The sequence below is a fragment of the Salmo salar genome, chromosome 06, assembly GCF_965601325.2.
Source record: "Salmo salar chromosome 06, fSalSal1, whole genome shotgun sequence".
Taxonomy (NCBI): domain Eukaryota; kingdom Metazoa; phylum Chordata; class Actinopteri; order Salmoniformes; family Salmonidae; genus Salmo; species Salmo salar.
Genome location: NC_138296.1, coordinates 26,217,662 through 26,233,732, shown reverse-complemented (window position 1 = coordinate 26,233,732; position 16,071 = coordinate 26,217,662). Strand labels below are relative to the sequence as shown.

Here is a 16,071-nt window from a genome sequence, read left to right as displayed (position 1 = left end):
TTCTGATCACTGCTAGTCCATTACAGTTGACCCTGGTCTTCCTGATCACTGCCAGTCTATTAGAGTCGACCCTGGTCTTTCTGATCACTGCTAGTCCATTACAGTTGACCCTGGTTCTTCTGATCACTGCTAGTCTATTAGAGTCTTCCCTGGTCCTTCTGATCACTGCTAGTCCATTATTCTACCATGGTCCTTCTGACTACTGCAATCCAAGATGGCGTAGCAGTCGGACGTGTGTTTTGTCTTGTCCCGTGTAAATAGTCGTTTTCCTCGCTTTTTCCTTATATATATTTCGTATATATTTTAATCACTCTTTCCATCTGCGGACTGAATATACTTTCCTGCAACCCGCCTCACCCAATGTGGTACGGATCTGCTATTTTTCAGAAGCTAGCCAGCTAACTAGCTACTAGCTAGTAGGCAGTTAGCCACTGCTAGCGGTCTTCACCGTTAACACGGACACCAGCCAGCTTCAGCTCGGTCAATACCTGCCAGTCTGCACAGCACGATATCAACCCAGAGCATATCGGACTGCTTTTTCTCTATTACATCACCGGATTCCTACTGCAAGCTCTGGACCAGTACACCGGATCATCGCTGCTAGCTAGCTGCAACATGAGTGGCTACTGCTGGCTAACGCCTCTGTCACGAAGCAAGCACCAGTTAGCTTTGAGCTAGCCTCGAGCTAGGCCCATCTCCCGGCTAGCTGAAGAGGTCCACCAGTTAATTCTTGGGCTACAATACCTCTTTTGTCAATTGGCCTGGACCCTTTTTGCCGACATTGTGCCCCGCCGATCCATCACGACTGGTCTGCCGACGTAATCGTCCGAGGAGGTTTCAACAGGCTTTTCCGTTGCGATGTCGCCGTAGACCCATCTGCTAGCCCCGGTCCGCTAGCTTTCTGAATCGCCGTGTCTCCAGCTCGCCTAGCGTAGTAGCGACTACCGAACGGCTCCCTGACCCACCTATTGCTGCTCATTAGACCCTATGATCACTCGGCTACACATGCCTCTCCCTAATGTCAATATGCCTTGTCTACTGCTGTTTAGGTTAGTTATTGTTTTATTTCACTGTAGAGCCTCCAGCCCCACCCTACATGTCTTAGATAGCTCTTTTGTCCCACCCCCCACACATGCGGAGAACTCATCTGGCTTAACTGGTGCTCTCAGAGACACTATCACTCTCATCGTCACTCAATGCCTAGGTTTACCTCCACTGTACTCATATCCTAACATACCCTTGTTTGTACATTATGCCCTGAATCTATTCCACCACGCCCAGAAATCTGCTCCTTTTATTCTCTGTTCGCAATGCTCTAGACGACCAGTTCTTATAGCCTTTAGCCATACCATTATCCTACTCCTCCTCTGTTCCTCTGGTGATGCAGAGGTTAACCCAGGCCCTGTAGCCCCCAGCACCACACCTATTCCCAGGCCCCAGGTGCTCTCATTTGTTGACTTCTGTATCAAATCAAATTTAATTATATAGCCCTTCTTACATCAGCTGATATCTCAAAGTGCTGTACAGAAACCCAGCCTAAAACCCCAAACAGCAAGCAATGCAGGTGTAGAAGCACGGTGGCTAGGAAAAACTCCCTAGAAAGGCCAAAACCTAGGAAGAAACCTAGAGAGGAACCAGGCTATGAGGGGTGGTTAGTCCTCTTCTGGCTGTGCCGGGTGGAGATTATAACAGAACATGGCCAAGATGTTCAAATGTTCATAAATGACCAGCATGGTCAAATAATAATAATCACAGTTGTCGAGAGTGCAACAAGTCAGCACCTCAAGAGTAAATGTCAGTTGGCTTTTCATAGCCGATCATTGAGAGTATCTCTACCGCTCCTGCTGTCTCTAGAGAGTTGAAAACAGCAGGTCTGGGACAGGTAGCACGTCCGGTGAACAGGTCAGGGTTCCATAGCTGCAGGCAGAACAGTTGAAACTGGAGCAGCAGCACGGCCAGGTGGACTGGGGACAGCAAGGAGTCATCACGTCAGTTAGTCCTGAGGCATGGTCCTAGGGCTCAGGTCCTCTGAGAGAGAGAAAGAAAGAAAGAAAGAAAGAAAGAAAGAAAGAAAGAAAGAAAGAAAGAAAGAAAGAAAGAAAGAAAGGAAAGAAAGAAAGAAAGAAAGAAAGAAAGGGAGAATTAGAGAGAGCATACTTAAATTCACACAGGACACCGGATAAGACAGGAGAAATACTCCAGATATAACAGATTGACCCTAGCCCCCCGACACATAAACTACTGCAGCATAAATACTGGAGGCTGAGACAAGAGGGGTCAGGAGACACTGTGGCACCATCCGACGATACCCCCACACAGGGCCAAACAGGAAGGATATAACCCCACCCATTTTGCCAAAGCACAGCCCCCATACCACTAGAGGGATCACTTCAACCACCAACTTACCATCCTGAGACAAGGCCGAGTATAGCCCACAAAGATCTCCGCCACGGCACAACCCAAGGGGGGGCGCCAACCCAGACAGGAAGACCACGTCAGTGACTCAACCCACTCAAGTGACGCACCCCTCCTAGGGACGGCATGGAAGAACACCAATAAGCCAGTGACTCAGCCCCTGTAATAGGGTTAGAGGCAGAGAATCCCAGTGGAGAGAGGGGAACCGGCCAGGCAGAGACAGCAAGGTTGGTTCGTTGCTCCAGAGCCTTTCCGTTCACCTTCACACTCCTGGGCCAGACTACACTCAATCATAGGACCCACTGAAGAGATGAGTCTTCAGTAAAGACTTAAAGGTTGAGACCGAGTCTGCATCTCTCACATGGGTAGGCAGACCATTCCATAAAAATTGAGCTCTATAGGAGAAAGCCCTGCCTCCAGCTGTTTGCTTAGAAATTCTAGGGACAATTAGGAGGCCTGCATCTTGTGACTGTAGCGTACGTGTAGGTATGTACGGCAGGACCAAATCAGAATGATAGGTAGAAGCAAGCCCATGTAATGCTTTGTAGGTTAGCATTAAAACCTTGAAATCAGCCCTTGCCTTAACAGGAAGCCAGTGTAGAGAGGCTAGCACTGGAGTAATATGATCAAATCTTTTGGTTCTAGTCAGGATTCTAGCAGCCGTATTTAGCACTAACTGAAGTTTATTTAGTGCTTTATCTGGGTAGCCGGAAAGTAGATCATTGGAGTAGTCCAACCTAGAAGCAACAAAAGCATGGATACATTTTTCTGCATAATTTGTGGACAGAAAGTTTCTGATTCTGCAATGTTACATAGATGGAAAAAAGCTGCCCTTGAAACAGTCTTGATATGTTCTTCAAAAGAGAGATCAGGGTCCAGAGTAACGCCGAGGTCCTTCACAGTTTTATTTGAGACGACTGTACAACCATCCAGATTAATTGTCAGATTTAACAGAAGATCTCTTTGTTTCTTGGGACCTAGAACAAGCATCTCTGTTTTGTTTAAAAGTAGTTTAAAAGTAGAAAGTTTGCAGCCATCCACTTCCTTATGTCTGAAACACAGGCTTCTAGCGAGGGCAATTTTGGGGCTTCACCATGTTTCATGTACAGCTGTGTGTCATCCGCATAGCAGTGAAATTTAACATTATGTTTTCGAATGACATCCCCAAGAGGTAAAATATATTGTGAAAACAATAGTGGTCCTAAAACGGAACCTTGAGGAACACCGAAATTTACAGTTGATTTGTCAGAGGACAAACCATTCACTGAGACAAACTGATATCTTTCCGACAGATAAGATTTAAACCAGGCCAGAACTTGTCCGAGTAGACCAATTTGGGTTTCCAATCTCTCCAAAAGAATGTGGTGATCGATGGTATCAAAAGCAGCACTAAGATCAAGGAGCACGAGGACAGATGCAGAGCCTCGGTCTGACATCATTAAAAGGTAATTTACCACCTTCACAAGTGCAGTCTCAGTGCTATGATGGGGTCTAAAACCAGACTGAAGCGTTTCATATACATTGTTTGTCTTCAGGAAGGCAGTGAGTTGCTGCAGCTTTTTCAAAAATTTTTGAGAGGAATGGAAGATTCGATATAGGCCGATAGTTTTTTATATTTTCTGGGTCAAGGTTTGGCTTTTTCAAGAGAGGCTTTATTACTGCCACTTTTAGTGAGTTTGGTACACATCTGGTGGATAGAGAGCCGTTTATTATGTTCAACATAGAAGGGCCAAGCACAGGAAGCAGCTCTTTCAGTAGTTTAGCTGGAATAGGGTCCAGTACGCAGCTTGAAGGTTTAGAGGCCATGATTATTTTCATCATTGTGTCAAGAGATATAGTACTAAAACACTTTAGTGTCTCCCTTGATCCTAGGTCCTGGCAGAGTTGTGCAGACTCAGGACAATGAAGCTTTGGAGGAATACACAGATTTAAAGAGGAGTCCATAATTTGCTTTCTAATGATCATGATCTTTTCCTCAAAGAAGTTCATGAATTTATTACTGCTGAAGTGAAAGCCATCCTCTCTTGGGGAATGCTGCTTTTTAGTTAGCTTTGCGACAGTATCAAAAATACATTTTGGATTGTTCTTATTTTCCTCAATTAAGTTGGAAAAATAGGATGATCGAGCAGCAGAGAGGGCTCTTCGATACTGACTACAACATTTTCCAACCCCTTTTCTGCCAAAGGGGGCGGAGCTGCAATCTACTGCAGAGATAGCCTGCAGAGTTCTGTCATACTATCCAGGTCTGTGCCCAAACAATTCGAGCTTCTACTTTTAAAAATCCACCTTTCCAGAAATAAGTCTCTCACCGTTGCCGCTTGTTATAGACCACCCCCAGCTGTGCCCTGGACACCATATGTGAATTGAATACCCCCTATCTATCTTCAAAGTTCATACTGTTAGGTGACCTAAACTGGGATATGCTTAACACCCCGGCAGTCCTACAATCTAAGCTTGATGCCCTCAATCTCACACAAATTATCAAGGAACCTACCAGGTACAACCCTAAATCCATAACCATGGGCACCCTCATAGATACCAACTTGCCCTCTAAATACACCTCTGCTGTCTTCAACCAGGATCTCAGCGATCACTGCCTCATTGCTTGTGTCCGTAATGGGTCTGCGGTCAAACGACCACCCCTCATAACTGTCAAACGCCTTTCCAATCGACCTGGCCCGGGTATCCTGGAAGGATATTGACCTCATTCCGTCAGTAGAGGATGACTGGTGGTTCTTTAAAAGTGCTTTCCTCACCATCTTAAATAAGCATGCCCCATTCAAAAAAAGTAGAACTAAGAACAGATATAGCCCTTGGTTCACCCCAGACTTGACTGCCCTTGACCAGCACAAAAACATCCTGTGGCGTTCTGCATTAGCATCGATATGCAACTTTTCAGGGAAGTCAGGAACCAATATACACAGTCAGTTAGGAAAGCTAAGGCTAGCTTTTTCAAACAGAAATTTGCATCCTATAGCACTAATTCCAAAATGTTTTGGGACACTGTAAAGTCCATGGAGAATAAGAGCACCTCCTCCCAGCTGCCCACTGCACTGAGGCTAGGAAACACTGTCACCACCGATAAATCTACGATAATCGATCATTTCCATAAGTATTTTTCTACGGCTGGCCATGCTTTCCACCTGGCTACCCCTGAAGCACCTAAAAGACTCAGACCATGAGAAACAAGATTATCTGGTCTGATGAAACCAAGATTGAACTCTTTGGCCTGAATGCCAAGCGTCACGTCAGGAGGAAACCTGGCTTCATCCGTGCGGTAAAGCATGGTCAGGATCAAGGGAAAGATGAACAGGATATCTACGCTCCGGTTGGAGATCCTGGATGAGACAGAAGGCCAACTGCACCTCACGGTGAGTCTCTGTGGCTGTATAACCACCCGTATATTTACTACCGAGATACAGGGTTTGGTTGGCATCGTCTTTGTCTATAACATTGCTTTTAAAAGTGTTGCCTCTGAAAAGGGCATACAGCATTTGCAAAATGTTTTATCTCATTACTTTTCATCACTTTTATTATCACCAATCATCTCCTTTCCTTCATCACCGAGAATCATTCTCCTCAGACCACTTTGTGTAAGAGTCATAACACGTTTATTCTCCTGACAGTTGAAGGATCCGTTGTCCCGGCGATATGAAGTTCCTTTATCCACTGCCCAGTCCAGGGGTAACACTGACACCCAGGACCACCAATATGTCACTGAGTTTCAACCCGACCCTTTTGGGTTCATAGTGCGCTGAAAATCCAACGGCCGCATCCTGTGAGTATTCATTGTCTGTTGTTCTTTACGTCTAATATGTCTGGCACTGGTTAATTGATCAGATCTCATAAACCTCACATAAAACTGTTGTTACCATGTCATAGGCCTAACACATAAGATCAGTTAGGATTTATAGATCCCAAAGGGTAAATTGGCTTGCAGATACTACTGCACTGTTGGAGCTAGGAACACAAGCATTTCGCTACACCAGCAATAACTTCTGCTAAATATGTGTATGTGACAAATACAATTTCATTTGATTTATATTGCTGTGTTTCTACTTATAGCAGTCATAAGCATGACATAAGGTGGCCCTGTCCCTACTTATAGTTGCCATAAGCATGACATAAGATGCTCTCTGTCCTGACTTACAACTGTCATAAGCATGCCACCTCTGTCCTCTGTCTGTCAGTGTGAACACCACGGTGGCCCCACTGCTGTATGCTGACCAGTACCTGCAGCTGTCCACCTCCCTGGCCTCCTCACTGGTGTCTGGGCTAGGGGAACACTACACGCCCCTCAGCCTGGACGTCAATTGGACCTCCCTCACCCTTTGGAACAGGGACATTGTGCCCCACGTGAGTCTGACGTCATCGTCATCATTATCATTCATTTGTTTCCTTTTTAAATCATGGTCAGGAGTGGTAAGTAAGTCAGATGTGTCTTCTTGGTCTATCATGCAGGGCGATGCCAACCTTCATGGCTCCCATCCGTTCTACATGGTGCAGGAGGGGGATGGACAGGCTCACGGGGTCTTCCTGCTCAACAGTAATGCCATGGGTAAGAAAGCATGTTGCTCCATGTACCATATCCTTAAGCAGAAATGTTTTGTTCCAATAGGAAAGCTTTGGTTTAAGTTTGTAGATTTTCTAATCCTTCTTTTGACGATCTGACAATATAATGGGCATTAAGCCTGGAACAGACCACCAAGACAGTTCTGCCCAGAATGTCGCCAGTCAATATTTTTTTGTGTTCACATGGCACAGTACTTCAACTGTATCAAGATACAGGTTTACATGATTGAGCTGAGTTTGACCTCTCCTTCTCTCTGTAGAGGTGGTGCTGCAGCCTAGCCCTGCTCTGACCTGGGTGGCTGTGGGAGGAATCCTGGACCTGTACATCTTCTTGGGCCCTGACCCTCAGAGTGTTGTCAGACAGTACCTCCAGGTTATAGGTATGGCTATTTATGACCTTTAGGTGTAACTTCATGTCACTGAATATCCTTTTCTTGTCTCCTATCCCAATGTTGTTATGGTGGGTCGGGCCACTGGTGGGTCACAAATAATTCCTTTTGGGTAATAGCTAAGGAAAAGATAGTGGCTGTCTGTGTCCTAGTAGTTTGAACTTGCTCCCTCATCTCCTTTCCTTCATCTCCTTTCACTTATGTGGAAGAACTAGACTGGTGAAAGCAAATACATTTTCCACCATTATTCACCATCCACCATATAGGCATTATCCACCATATTGCTCTCCGCTTTTGTGACTCTTCCGTCATAGCTAATGTTTACCCCGTCCTCCTCCCCCAGGGTACCCTATGATGCCTCCTTATTGGTCACTGGGGTTCCACCTGTGTCGCTGGGGTTACCGGTCCACCAATGCAACCCGAGAGGTTGTGCGACGCATGCACAACGCCAACTTCCCCTGGTAAAGATGCTGGAGAAAACACTTATATTGTAGTACAGTATTATCACTTGGGTTGACAACTATTGGATAATGCTAACATTGAATGATTATCAACATTGGATGAGCAGATTAGCATGGAGAATTATAGTATTATCATGCTACAATGGGTTTTCTCCATGCTTATGCTAATTGGATGTTTGCGTTCTCAAGTACAGTATTATCGTGCCACTGAGGGTTCACAACTCATGGAAAACACTCACTGCATTCTTTAGTTCAACTGCTTTTGTTTTTGGTCAGGACGTGCAGTGGAATGACCTGGATTACGCAGACAAGCGTCAGGTGTTCACCTTTGACCCCCAGCGCTTTGTGGACCAGCCAGACATGCTGAAGGAGTTCCATCAGAAGGGCATGAAGTACATTCTCATCCTGGTAAGAGAGAGGCCTCAACCCTCACAACATGTGGGACACATAGGCACACTAATAACTCATATTAGATTGAAATAGTGGTTCAATGTCATTTTTGATTCTAAATAACAGTCAGCATTGTGATTAAATATTTAAAAGTGCAGTATTGGAAGGTACAAGTCAAGGAAACTTTCTTTCTCAATCCACAAGATGGCAGAAAAAGCATTACTGTAATTTATTTTAGAAGCATGTTTCCTGTTTGTTCTCTTTCCCAGGACCCTGGAATCAGCAGCACCAGCCCCCCTGGTACTTACCCACCCTTTGATGAGGGTCAGCGGAGAGGGGTCTTCATCAGGAACTCTACAGGACAGACACTCATAGGGAAGGTCAGACCTAAAACTCTCACTTCTCTATCTGGAGACCCACTGTAAACTGGGCTACATATACTCTGAATAGTTTGGAAAGAACATATGTTTTATCTGCTTGATAACATTGTGTATGTCCATTGTGTATTCAAGTAATGTGTCCTCTGAAAAGCAAGGTAACACTAAACAAAACCCCCTCGAAGCTGTGTGTGTGTGTGTGTGTGTGTGTGTGTGTGTGTGTGTGTGTGTGTGTGTGTGGCGTGCGTGCGTACGTGCAGGTGTGCGTGTTGTGTGGAAAGGTATGCATGTTCGGTTCCTCACTCTTCTTCCTCTGTGTCCAGGTCCGACAGCGTTCCCTGACTTCACCAACCCAGAGACACAGAGCTGGTGGGAGGACTTCATTCGGGAGTTCAACTCCAGAGTCCCGCTAGATGGCCTGTTGATTGTGAGTGTGTCGCAGATAGAAATGTCTCGTAGAGGGCTGAAATCATCCCCTATTCTATTGTATTATATTCTATATTTGCACTAACAAGCTTGCATCATCCAGGCTGTGTCAATGCTACTCAGCATCCAGCATACTCTTTCTCTTGTCCCTCTGTTCTCAGGATATGAATGAACCAGACAGTTTTGTGCAGGGCTGTGTGGAAGGGTGTCCTGACAGTGATTTGGATAGCCCCCCCTACGTGCCACGTGAGTGTACTGCAGCTGAGTAGTTTCCTGTCTATATAAAATCAGTTGAGAAATTTAGTGATTTCATTCATTAATTTTCATTCTGTCTCCATAGACACATACAGGGGTGTTTGGAGGACACTGTTACACACTGCATGTCTGCTCAACAGAACCTGTCCACTCACTACAACCTGCATAACCTCTATGGGCTGACAGAGGTTAGCGCCACCCACAGGTCAGACACAGCACTACAGGGATCAGTGTCGCACTTATCCTGAGACTGAGCACTTTTACTTCTGCTTGTTTGAATGAAGCAGATTGTATTTATCTTGTCTACATTACACATTTGAAACTGTAGTTGGAAGATCAGTTATAGCCTTTGACCCTCTCAGTGCCCTGGTGAAGGTCTGGGGGTCGCGACCCTTCGTGCTGTCCCGCTCCTCCTTCCCTGGCATCGGCCGTTTCTCCGGAGTCTGGACGGGAGATGTGAGGAGCGACTGGGAGCAGCTCAGATACTCCATCCCTGGTGAGGGGAAAGACATCGCCAACATTCCCATCTCCGTTCCAAGCCATTCCTATTCTCAACAAGATTCCCAAAGCTATTCACAAGCCCTGTGTGTTTTAGCCATCAGAGTACTAATGGTACCGATGCACCATCCAGACAGTACATGTTGCAGTGTGCTCTTACTCAGCACTTTGTCTCTATTGTCTTTAGTTGAAAGAGTGCCTAGACAGAGTTGGAGTCTTTTCAGTGGTAGTTATCTATGGACTTGAATGAGGGGTTTGAATAGAAAAATGCCCAGACTTGTAATGGAACCACCTACTATTTATTTGACTGTATGTAACTAGCAAGTACAGAGAGATGCCTCTGACTGCCTGACATCAAAGTTAAATAATGAATACAGTAATAATGAATAAATATGAATTAATATGTTCAATATCCGTCTGTCCCTCCACCCCCCAGCGGTGCTGCTGTTTGGCCTGTTCGGGATGCCCCTGGTGGGGGCGGATGTGTGTGGGTTCGGGGGGGACACCACAGAGGAGCTGTGTGTACGCTGGACCCAGCTTGGAGCCTTCTACCCCTTCATGAGGAACCACAACGACAAGCCCAACGCTGTGAGTGTGTGTGTGTGTGTGTGTGTGTGTGTGTGTGGGGGTGGGTCTTATGGTCTTTACAGTTAACTCAGTTGGATAGGAATTTACCACAATTTTTTCCTGACCTGCTAATGTCTTTTCACTGTGTCTATGTAACCAAGTTACAATGTTTTCCTATTTACCATGGTGGCTGACCTGCTAGTGTTTTCACTGTGTCCATGTAACAGTCCATCAGTCCCATGTATTATGAATGGAGGTAACTCTAGCTCTGTGTGTAGCCCCAGGAGCTCTATGTGTTTGGGCTGGAGGCCCAGGCAGCCATGCGTAGCGCGGTGATGTTATGTTACTCTCTCCTGCCGTTCCTCTACACACTCTTCTACCAATACAGTTATACACTGAGCATACAAAACATTAAGAACACCTTCCTAATATTGAGTTGCATCCCACTTTTAACCATCAGATCAGCCTCAGTTTGTCGGGGCATGGACTCTACAAGGTGTTGAAAGCGTTTCACAGGGATGCTGCCCATGTTGACTCCAATGCTTCCCACAGTTGTGTCAAGTTGGCTGGATGTCCTTTGGGTAGTGGACCATTCTTGATACATACAGGAAACTATTGAAAGACCAGCAGCGTTGCAGTTCTTGACACAAACTGGTGCGCCTGGCACCTACTACCATACCCCGTTCATAGGGACTTAAATATTTTGTCTTGCCAATTCACCCTTTGAATGGCACACATAGACCATCCAGTTGTCTCAAGGTTTGAAAATCCTTATTTAACTTGTCTCCTCCCCTTCATCTACACTGATTGAAGTGGATTTAACAAGTGACAACAAGGAATCATAGCTTTCACCTCAATCAGTCCATGGCATGGAAAGAGCAGGTGATCCTAATGTTTTGTACACTCAGTGTATTACTATAGGCCTTTCATATTGTCGCTGAAATTAGTTCGCAACTGATTAAAGGGATTCCTAGGAGACCAAGACCATCTTTTCTGTTGTTAACAGACATAAATTGATAAAAATCCATCTGTGTGAGTCTTTCTTAGGGTCTTGTAGGCTTACTTCAGGACCAGACAAAGATGTGTAATACTGTTGTACTGTGTATACTATAACCATATTTCAGTGGTCACCTCTTTCATCCCTTCCTCATTATGCCAGCCGTTCTACAGTAAGGGTCAGTACCTGCTCCTCCCAGCCCCTGTGGACACCATCAATGTCCATGTGAGAGAGGGACACATCATCCCACAGCAGGTGTGTGTCCTCTGTACACAATAGAATTTGGTTGTCTGTTGTTTCATCGTGTGACAAAGCTTCATCTTAGGCCCATATTGTGGGTGTTACATACTGATGGTGGAGGAGATGAATGAGCTGCCAAACTCTCATATCATGAAATCAATTCAAGTTATTTGTCATAGAACAAGAGACCCAAAATTCCTTTGTGAAACTATGTGATAAAACCTAAAATGAAATACTCTCTGCGTACTAATCCGACAATGTTGTTTTGAAGCTTGTGTGAGTTTTCTGTGTAAAACCTGTTGCCTGTTTTAATCAGTAATTATATATTTCAATGAAAAATCCCCTCAAACCCCCTCCAACTGAGATACAGGAGCCAGGCCTGACTACCTCAGCTTCTCGCAGTAACCCTTTCCTCCTGATGGTGGCGCTGTCTCCTGGGGGCTGGGCCTGGGGTGACCTGTTCTGGGATGGCGGGGACAGTCTGGACACCTTCCAGAGAGGAGACTACTCCTGTGTTATCTTCATCGCTGGACAGGTAGGAGATGTAGAGGTCACATAGGGTCCTGAGTTTTTCCTGATCACATGACCTGGCCAAGGAAAACTCTGGGCCCTAGTTATAGCCCACTTCAAGGCTATCCCTGATGCAGTGATTAAAAGTTTAGTAAGCTTTATGCGACATCTTTCTGAGTGCGGACCATCAAACATTTTGTTTGTCCTTCAAGGTATTTCATGACATTTGGGTAGGAAAAACGTAGGGCCCTAAATGGACTTTAACCTGTCTGGGCCAGTGGGACGCTTGCGTCCCACCCTAATCAACAGCCAGTGGAATCGCGTCGCGCGAAATGCAAAACCTCATAAATGCTATAACTTCAATTTCTCAAACATATGACTATTTTACACCGTCTTATAGATACACCTCTCCTGAATCGAACCACGTTGTCCGATTTCAAAAAGGCTTTACAGCAAAAGCAAAACATTAGATTATGTTAGGAGAGAACCCAGCCAGAAATAATCACACAGCCATTTTCAAAGCAACTAGATGCATCACAAATACCCAAAACACAGCTAAATGCAGCACTAACCTTTGACAATCTTCATCAGATGACAATCCTAGGACATCATGTTACACAATACATGCATTTTTTGTTCGATAAAGTTCATATTTATATATAAAAACAGCATTTTACATCGGCGCGTGACATTCAGAAAATCTTTTCCCTCAAATGCTTCCGGTGGATCAGCGCTACAATTTACAAAATTACTATTCGAAAACATTGTTAAAATGTAATATTGTCATTCAAAGACTTATAGATGAACATGTCTTGAATGCCACCGCTTTGCCAGACTTAAAAATAACTTTACTGGGAAATCACACTTTGCAATAAACGACGTGGTATGCCCAGCAAAATAGGCTAGGCTATACATGTTGGAGCCATCTTGGAACGATCAACCATCAAAAATACTATTGTAAATAAAACCTTACCTTTGATTATCTTTATCAGAAAGCACTTCCAGGAATCCCAGGTCCATAACAAATGTAGTTTTGTTCGAAAAAGTTAATCATTTATGTCCCAATTGTTAGCGCGCTCCGAAGGCTACTGAAAATGTACCGTGGTGAGTCGGACTTGTCGTCACGAATGTACAAAAATTTAACATAAATCTTTAGGGCCTTTTTCAACCAGAGCTTCAATAATATTCCATGGGGACGTTTGCATTGTCTTTCAAAACGTTTCAAAAGGGGAGGGTAGCCATGGGCGGCCGCGTCATAATGGTAAATGGCCCTCCACCTGTGACCACTTTCCACAGCCTCTCTTTCAGTCAGTTTTGATAGTAGGAGACTCAAACCACTTTGTAAAGACTGGGGACATCTAGTGGAAGCCTTAGGAAGTGCTAAATGATTCATAAGGACCTGTGTGTTTCAATGGCAAATGTTTGAAGGGATATCCACACATCAGATTTCAGTTTCCTGTCAGGATTTGTCTCAGGGTTTTGACTGCCATATGAGTTCTGTTATACTCACAGACACCATTCAAACAGTTTTAGAAACTTTAGGGTGTTTTCTATCCAAATCAAACAATTATATGCATATTCTAGTTACTGGGCAGGAGTAGTAACCAGATTAAATCGGGTACGTTTTTTATCCGGCCGTGCAAATACTGCCCCCTATCCCCAACAGGTTTTAAAGAGAGGATGGAGATCAGAGAGTTATCTAGGGTGATTTGGATGTTTCTGCAGTACAGTATGTTTCTAGCAATGCTCTCAAGATTGAGATCCAGGTCCAATCCAATCAAGATAGAAGACGTACTCTTCCCCTGCCATCCTGTAAACAGTAGACCTAACTGTAATGTCTAATGTATAGTGGTACTATACATGTGTGTGTTTGCCAGTGGGGATCAATAAGGTTTTTCATTTGATCCAGTCCCAGGTGGTGAGTGACCCCCTGCGTCAGAACGGGGCGCTGGACGGGCTGGTGCTGGGAGGGCTGCGGCTGTTCGGGGTGCCTTCCCCACCACGCTATGTATGGGCCAATGGAAAGAAAGTGTGGGATTTCTCTTATCTGACTGACACCAAGGTGAGCGGTAGCTGGCTGAGTTACCTCTATAGAGTTTAGAATTAAGAAATAGTAGAACGAACATTCTAATTCTGCTTGCCTACCTGTCTATTCTATTCTACAGTATAATATTATATATTGCTTATAATCCTTTCTTTTTGTGTCTGTCTGTCGGTTCTGACGGTGACCAGCCTGGCCCTGCCCATGTCAGAGGTGTTTGATGTCCTGTGGAACTTATGACCCAGTGAGCCTTATGAACCGTATGACTCAGTGGACTCTGACCCAGTAGACAGCCTCTCAGGTGGTTCTGGAACTCCTGAGCTAGCACATCTCTGACAAAAACCTCCACCCAAAGTTGCCCCTCCATCACTGCTACCCTGGGTAAGACATTGCTCTAATAGACTCCTGGGTTTTCTGAATGGATGGACTACACTGAAGTATTTTGGGAAATAAAATGTGAAAAGTACAGGAGTGTTATTGGCAATGCTAACATTTTCACACGCTCAATCAGATATCTCTCCATTTCCTTGTTGTTGCAGATGAGTGATTACATGACATTGTCTCTGGTGAGTTGCTGAGACAGTGGTGTGAGATAGAGAATTGTGGTCATTCTAGAACACTAGGACGAAATGTATTATTGTTTTAATATTTTAGTTTGATTCTCTTTGAAAACGTTTTGTTTTTATACTGAACAAAAATATAAACTAAACATGCAACAATTTCTAAGATTTTACTGAATTACAGTTCGTAAAAGGAAATCAGTCCATTTAAATAAATAAATTAGGTCTTAATCTCTGGATTCCGCATGACTGGGGATACAAAAAAAAATGTTTTGCCTTTTTTTTAAATCAGTATCTGGTCTGACCATCATTGGCCTCATGCAGCGCAACACATCTCCTTCACATAGAGTTGATCAGGCTGTTGATTGTGGCCTGTGGAATGTTTTCCCACTCCTCTTCAATGGCTGTACGAAGTTGCTGAATATTGCCGGGAACTGGAACACGCTGTCTTCCACGTCGATCCAGAGCATCCCAAACATGCTCAATGGGTGACATGTCTGGTCAGTATACAGGCAATAGAAGAACTGGGACATTTTCAGCTTCCAGGAATTGTGTACAGATCCTTGCGACAGGGTGGTGCATTATCATGCTGAAACATGAGTTGATGGCGGCGGAGGAATGGCACGACAATGGGCCTTAGGTTCTCGTCACGGTATCTCTGTGCATTCAAATTGCCATTGATAGAATGCAATTTTGTTCGTTGACCGTAATATGTTTGCTCATACCATAACCCCACCGCCATCCTGGGGCAATTAACTGGCAACTGCTCTGGTGGACATACCTGCAGTCAGCCTGACAATTGCACGCCCCCTCAAAAAGGAAGACATCTGTGCCTTTGTGTTGTGTGACAAAACTGCAGCTTTTAGAGTGACCTTTTATCGTCCCCTGCACAAGGTGCACCTGTGTAATGATCATGCGGTTTCATTAGCTTCTTGATATGGCACAACAGTCAGGTGAATGGCAAAGGAGAAATGCTAACAGGGATGTAAACACATTTGTGCACTTAATGTGAGAAATAATATTTTTGTGCTTATGGAACATTTCTGGAATTTTTTATTTCAGCTCATGAAACATGGGACCAACACTTTACATGTTACGTTAATATTTTTGTTCATTGTAACTTTCTTACTGTTGTTAAGCACTTTTGAGATGCATCCCCTAAGAAATGTGCTCTATAAATAACATTTAATGGATTGATTGATACATCTTGTTTTGAGGAGAGCAGTTAGCAATGGCTCTACACTATTTGAAAGTATTTAAAATGTATCAGTATATGCCCATTTTGTACTCTTCCAGTATGATGGTAGGCTCTGTGTTAAATGTAGGAAGTAAGGCCACAGTTTAGTTGAAATGTTGAGTTCTAGATATAACAC

At 44.4% G+C, this 16,071-nt stretch overlaps 1 pseudogene across 1 annotated transcript; it reads left to right on the top strand.

The window, feature by feature from the left end:
• The first annotated feature begins 5,699 nt into the window (after positions 1 to 5,699).
• LOC106606677 (lysosomal alpha-glucosidase-like) lies at positions 5,700 to 14,794 on the top strand (annotated as a pseudogene). Its single transcript, XR_014392524.1, has 18 exons — positions 5,700 to 5,786; positions 6,042 to 6,193; positions 6,606 to 6,771; positions 6,877 to 6,973; positions 7,248 to 7,367; positions 7,720 to 7,837; positions 8,089 to 8,245; positions 8,497 to 8,608; positions 8,919 to 9,031; positions 9,192 to 9,276; positions 9,381 to 9,490; positions 9,648 to 9,781; positions 10,220 to 10,371; positions 10,629 to 10,737; positions 11,475 to 11,602; positions 11,958 to 12,122; positions 14,007 to 14,159; positions 14,330 to 14,794. The product of XR_014392524.1 is annotated as a lysosomal alpha-glucosidase-like (transcript).
• The last annotated feature ends 1,277 nt before the right edge of the window (positions 14,795 to 16,071 follow it).